The sequence below is a fragment of the Jatropha curcas genome, chromosome 10 (genome assembly GCF_041381405.1).
Source record: "Jatropha curcas cultivar XTBG-Jc1 chromosome 10, XTBG_Jcur_1.0, whole genome shotgun sequence".
Lineage (NCBI taxonomy): Eukaryota > Viridiplantae > Streptophyta > Magnoliopsida > Malpighiales > Euphorbiaceae > Jatropha > Jatropha curcas.
Genome location: NC_143160.1, coordinates 15,854,258 through 15,861,596, shown reverse-complemented (window position 1 = coordinate 15,861,596; position 7,339 = coordinate 15,854,258). Strand labels below are relative to the sequence as shown.

Genomic DNA, 7,339 nt, shown 5'->3' with positions numbered 1-7,339 from the left:
CCAAGGTCATATTTGACTTCGAAGGTTTTGCTCTAATTTTTTACCAATCAAACACCAATTTGCATCGCACGTTTTGTTATTGCTTTCTAATAATATAAGGGTGTAAAAGCTACGTGTTCACATAAGTATCTAGGACTTGCACATGTCGCCCGATCTCGTTAATGTCTTTGAATATATAGCTAGAACGTTTGACTTTTTACACTACATCATTCACCATAGCTTAGAAAAATAAATGGCTTAATACATAAACTCACTAATGTACAATTTACGAAAAATCCGTAGCACCTTCAACTTTCACTTTGACTTATTCAACGACTTGTAAAATTGTACATATTAAATACTTTAATTGACCTACTGAACACTTCAACTTATATATATTGATTAAACATTTATTAAATAGTTGAAAAATGTGAAAATTATTGTTTCAAAAGTTGTATTAATCACATATCAAATCAATTTTTTACATATGAAAGCCAAAAATCTTAAAAATTTATTATTTCTAACTTGGCGAGATGTGAGATTATTAGAAAAAGTGAAGTTGAAGGTGCCACAAGGTCGATTTTAAAGTTTAAGGTGTCATAAGGTTTATTTGTTAAACTTCAAGAGTTAAATTATATATTCAGTCAAAAAATAATCGACCTGAAATTTTAAAGCGCAGTAGGATTGATTATGAATTCAATTAGGAGGAACATAGTACACCATAATTCCTTCTTGAATGCAAGCATTAACATTGGCTTTGAATGAAAATAAAATTGAATTTGGGACTTTATATTGTTGACTTCAACAAATAAAAATCAATAGAAATAAAAGGAAAATAGTTAGAGATGTCCATTGAGACTTTCATGGTTTAATATTCTTGCCTATAACATTCTCTTAAAAATTTTCATCATCCAATATAGCCAAAGTCATTATATAAGCTTTAAGTTTAAGATCCTTAATTTGTTATATATTTTACGTGGAGTGGAATAGTAGGTGCTTAAGTGGAGAACATGGCTAACTATCGACCATCAAAGGAGCTAGGGTGAGCAAAATTACCGATCGAATCGAACCAAAAATTGAATCGACTCATTTTGGTTTGGTTCGGTCAGATGCGCAACAGAGGTTCAGTTGGTCGGTTCATTCAGTTTGAATCGAATGTGTTGCTCGGTTCAATTCAGTTATACAAAAATTCGATGATTGGACTTAGAACCGGACTGAAATGGTATAAATCGAAAAAAATAGACCGAACCAACTGATTCGGTTCAGTTGGTTTGGTTCATATTACAAACTTCGATCTGGTATGATTTGTTGTAAAGAAATTTCAATTTATATTTTGTGACTTCAGTTCGATTGATTTGAACCGAACCGACGGTTTGTTCAATCGTAAAAGGAGCTATAAAAAGAGCAAGAGAAGCAAGTGAAAAGGCCCAATCAATCAACTAGGCCCAATCAATCAACTAGCCAAATTCTCAATGAAATCAACTAAACAATAAACTCTCCAATGAGTAAATCAATCAAGCAATCAATTCACTTTATAAATTTTGTCTTTATTATTTTCCAAAGCTTCGGTCATTTACTTTTCCTATAATTACAAGCTATTTTTACATTCCAAACAATCAAATCTCTCTTTTATATTTCCTTTGCTCAAATTTATATTTAATAGCACAGCTAATGAAGCGTATATCCATGAATCTAATCGACAAGCTAGAAGTCAAATTGAAGTGCATTTATATTTTACAATTGGTGCACAGCACACACACATCACAAGAGTATATCCATGAATCTAATCGATGAGCTAGAAGTCAAATTAAAGTGCATTTATATTTTACAATTGGTGCACAACACACACACATCACATGTCTGCAAATTCCACATTTAAGTTGTTAATTAGCACACAAGGTTGTCACATACACAACTGTTGACTCAAGGGTCAATTTTATCTTGAGATTTTGATGATTATACAAAATAAATAAATTTAATATTCTTGTATGTGCTAATATTATTTTATGCTGATTTTTTAAATATGGAAATTATTGAAGAAATGAAGTTTTTACAACCCAAGACTTTTATTTGAAGACCATGAAGATTAATGAAGATATTTTGTATTGGTTAATATTATATTAAGTCTTAGGAAATTATTGTAGGATAGAGAATAAATAATTTTATAAGCACAAATCTATTTTATCTCTCTCAAAATTGTTTTAAAATGTTTTTGAATAAATTTATTAAGAGGATATAGACAAAATCTTTACTCTTCACATTTTCCCATCTAAAATATCTTTGGAGTAAATATCATTGGTGACTATTAAATGAAATTCTGCAAAAAGCAGTTTCTAATCTAAAAAGCAATTTCTGATTTATCACAGCTGTCTGTTTCTAATAAAGCTGGCTGTTTCTGCTGTAAAAGTTACACTGTTTTCTAAACTAAACCTTTCACCTCCAAACCTTGTGTGTGAAAGTATTAAAAGTGGTCTGACAGCCCTTTTAATTGCAACTCATGCATTGCCTCTATAGTTTAAAAAATGTCAGAAACTTCATTGCTCATTAAAGCAAAAAATGTTAACGTTAACTTCTAAGAGATTATCATCTTTTCATATAAAAACCCTTTCCTCTTTTAAAAAGACGAGGTTTTGCAAAGAGTATGAGTCTATTGTTCAAAATTGAAATCTCTCAAAGCTCTCTCTTCAATCTCCCTATTTCTTTTCGTCTTTTTGCTTCAAGAAAAATTTTTAAGAGAAAAGAAAATTTATTAATAATATTTTCTGAAGAACAGTTCTGATCTTTAAATTTGTTTTCTAAATTTGTTTTCTAAATTCATTTTCTGTTCCTCCTGTGCTTATATTTTCATTTCTCTCTGTCTATATAGACTCTGTAATCTGTTGTAGACAGACTTTTTATTTGAAAAACTTTTGTGTAATAGCTTAGATGAAAAGCTATGGTATAATATGTTATCAAGCGACCGTCTTCTTGTGTGAGATTCTGATGTCTTGATTTGAGTTTCTGTTCCCTGCAAAAACAGAAAGGGTTGAGGTTGACTAGAAACTTTAGAAAATCTAGCGGGATAAAGATTAGATCTAGGTGTTGATCTATTTCCTTGTGTTGTCGGTTTGTCTCTTACCCTTGAAAAGAGATAACATAGTAGAGGATCTCAAGATGAGTCTTGGGGAGTAGATGTAGGCGAGTTAGTGCCGAACTACTATAAATCTCTGTGTTTATCTTCTTTTATTTTCTGAAGTTTTGCTTGATTATATTCTATTTACACAACTATTAATCTGATCAGAAATGCAAAGTTGTTAATGAGTTTCTGATTCTAAACGTGAATAAGTTTTATCTCTGTAGAACATTAAAACTTTCGATTTCTATATTGTGAATATATCCAGTTCCAATCTGCCTTTCGACATTCAGTATAAATCACAAGATATGTAATAATCAGTTTTTCTAATCTTGCTTAAAGCTTTATGAACCAGTATTAAAAAAATATAACTGTTTTTCACATAATCTTTTTTAAAATTAGTAATAAGCTTTGTGAAGTTGTTCTAATCGCAATAGCTGTTCTTCAAAGAGTCCTTATAAACTTGATTAAGCTTTATGAAGTAGTTCTAAATGTAATAACTATTCTTCACCGAGTTATTCTAAAATTGCTTAAGCTTTGTGAAGCTGTATTTATCGCAATAGTTGTTCTTCACAGAGTCTTTCTAAACTTATTTAAGCTTTGTGAAATAGTTCTAAATGCAATAACTATCCTTTATAGAGTTATTCTAAAATTGCTTAAGCTTTGTGAAGCAGTTCTAAATGCGATAATTGTTCTTCACAGAGTCTTTCTAATCTTGCAATACGCTTTATGAGAAAATTCTAAACTTGATAACTAACTCTCACAAATGCTTTTTAATTCTGTTGCAACAGAATTCTGATTTCGTTTTCAAAAGTTAAATTTTTAGAAAACTCAATTCACCCCCTCATGGGTTTTGCCATACATAAACGGGATCCACAACAACAAATTCATTCATTAGTAATATTTCTATCTTTGACTACGAATGAATTTTACCATATATTTATTCGTATTCCTTCCAACAATTAATTGCATTGTCACTCAATTTAAAAAATCTAAGTCTAATGTTTTTATCTCCACCAATCTCATAATTAGGAACACATTGACATGTGAGCAACATCATCACGAGTACTAGCTAGTTCTTCCATGTGCAAGATGTATTATTTAGTCAGATTTATTATTTTATAATTTAGCCAAATCTTTTTAAGAAATTAATTTCAAAGCAGCAATACTAATACTAAAATATGAGAACTAAATTCTGGATAGATAAGCTCCAAAGTTAAATTAGATATAATTTACATTCACAAATATCAAAAAATAGAGATGCACTTGGATTGGGTTCAGAGTACATCTAGCCGCATGATCTGAGGACACGTTAAATTAGGATTTCCGGTTTACTTCCGTGGATTCAGTACTGATACAGGTGCGCAAACAGTCCGTTCCGAATTAAGGGAAATAAAATGCAAACTGAAGCTTTTTACGACAGATTAAACCGAAGTTGAAATTTTAATCGAACCCATTTGAACTAAATCCAGTTTGCCCGGTTTTGATTGCTTTTACCAATCAGCAGGTTGGCCGGTTTTGATTGCTTTTACCACTCAGTTCAATTTTAAGTCCAACTGATGAATTTTTATAAAATCGACTCGAACCAAATAATAAATTAAATTTAAACCCAACCTCTCTTAAATAGCTCATCAAAAACGAACCGAAATGTATCCGTTCGGTTTGATAGGCAGTTTTGCACACCCCTGAATACTGCCATTTACTACATTTATTTCATTGTCCAGTACTTAGTTCATTGTTTACTTTGTTTCTCATGTTCGTTATAATAATCAAAATGTCTTAAATAATTTATGAAATTTTATTTTCTCTACTTATTTAGCTTTTCACCTATAACTAACAATTCATTACGATTTAATCATTATCTTCCATGGGAAAGATTTATTATCTAGTAAGAAAGCATAACCGAAAGTGGATTTCAATTCATACGATCACCTCCCTAATTGGCATTTGAATATCCAATTAAACACAAGTCTGAATTTTGATAAATAAGCAATAATCTAACATGCCTTTAAGATTTTGCAGAATCCTTTTCAAAGCTTTCTAATATTCTCTTTCAAATTTTATTGATACAAATTCACAAGCTTAACAACAAACAAATGTTTGGACGCGGTCCACATCACAACATACGTTAGGTTTTATGTTTCAATAGCATTGAAATTTGTATGGTTTAATGGTATGAGATTTATATACCGACAACTTCTTTGTTTATTCATTCTCCAAATAACCTCTATTGAGTTCTCTCTTCGCCCTAACGTGTATTTCAACTCTTAGACTTTTTACTAAAATTATATGGTTTAATGATACGAACTTTATATATAAAATTTAATTAGTCAAATTGAATTGATATTTCATAAGTAATCGAATTAAGACTATAATCAAGCAATAAGCAAGTAGATGTAGCCCTAGGAGAATAGTTTGCATCTCAAACACAAGGACAAACCTACGTATAAAAGAAGGAGGGCAATTACCCCTTGTCTTAAAATAAATAAATAAATTTTTCTTTTGACCTCCTCAGTTACAAGTTTTTTATTTACTACTTTAACCATTTGTTTTGTACATTTAAGACTTCTCCCCTTTAATATATATTTCTAATCTCATCTCCGCTCAAATCTATAATTATATGTAATACATTTACATTCATTATTATATAAGAAAATTTAAGTTATTATTAAAACTTATTATATTTTAAAATAAGTATTTTTCCTATAAAAATACACTATGTTTGAAATTACCTTAAAAGGACGTTTGTTTAGTTTAAGTTAAAGACTTTTTCTTTCATTTTCTAATTAAATACTATCACAAATGATAAAATTTTTCCATTTATCTAATTGGCTTAAGAATAAAATACAGGTAAATTTTCATTCCCTAAGTCAAATTCATATTTCCGTCACTACTGGTTGTGGAGTAGAAGTAACAATGATGATTATTAAAGGTTCATGTAGTGTTATAAGTAAGTCAATTAGTTCATAAATCGTATAATAAAAGAAAATTTTATTAAATTAATAGCAAAATATTATAATTTTCTCAATTTTTTAGCTCGTAAAATATAATTTGTAAAATTTAATTTCAGATTTTGATCATTGTAAAGTTAAAAATATAGCTGCAAAAAAAATAATATACGATGTCGAGAATGGGATTTCAGTATTAGATTTTAATCATTGTAAAGTTAACAATATGGTTGCAAAAAAAAAAAAAAAAATATGATGTTGAGAGTGGGATTTGAACCCACGCCCTTTCGGACCAGAACCTTAATCTGGCGCCTTAGACCAACTCGGCCATCTCAACATTTGCTTATTGGAGGCAAAATTATTATAAAAATAATTATAACTAGAAAAAGTACCTTTTTTAATTTTAGTAGGAAAAATAAAAGTTAACGTAAAATCCTTTGACAGAAGACAAAGTAATTTCAACTTTACTACAATGTCTTTCTATCACATTCAAAGCCCAAATAATAAATCTGGCCTTATGATCCATTCAGAAGTTCCTAGCCCAATATAAAGAAAAGATCGGTCCTGACAATATAATTTGTTTGTTTGGAAAAGAGTAAGAGAAAAATAATGAGTGTGAATTTTCTTTACATACTTATCTTTCACCTTTATGTTTCGATATAATAAAAAAAATAAATTTATTTTCCTCCATTTTCTAAATAACGAAAAATACGTTAACTTTTTGGATATTTTTCATAGTTATTTTATTTTCCTTAAAAAAATATTTCCATCCAAATAAAATATTAAATACCTTTCAAATAATTAGTTTATAGTTTAATTACTGAGTTAATATGATAAAAAAAACTCTCTTACTAATTTAATAATTTAGTATTAGATATTTGTCTCATGATTATGAGACAGACATACGCTGCATTTACAAAACCGTCTGATATACGGATGCAATCTAATTTGGTATATTCCATATCAAATCGAAATTTTAAATGGAAGTTTTAATTTGAAATAGAAATTTTAAATATTATTCAGAATTAAGAATGAAATATTTTTAAAAAAAATTGATATATAAAATAAAATTGTAAAATAAATTTTATATTCTAAAATTTCATTTTTTAATTTTCAAATTATTATTTTAAAAAATATAATTAACCATAAATATTTTTCAAGAAAAATCCTAGTCCATTTGAACACAAATTGTCATTTTGATTTTTTTTCAACTTTATTTTGCACAGCAGATTTCAATTCCAATATAATAAAAATAAAAATTCATGGTTGTCCTCAGCCCAAAAAATGAATTTCAGACCCA

General features: G+C 28.7%; 1 non-coding gene across 1 annotated transcript; it reads right to left on the bottom strand.

Annotated features, from left to right (window-relative positions):
• Positions 1 to 6,295: 6,295 nt before the first annotated feature.
• On the bottom strand, positions 6,296 to 6,376 carry TRNAV-AAC (transfer RNA valine (anticodon AAC)). Its single transcript has one exon. It is a non-coding gene; the product is annotated as a tRNA-Leu (tRNA).
• Between the last annotated feature and the right edge of the window lie 963 nt (positions 6,377 to 7,339).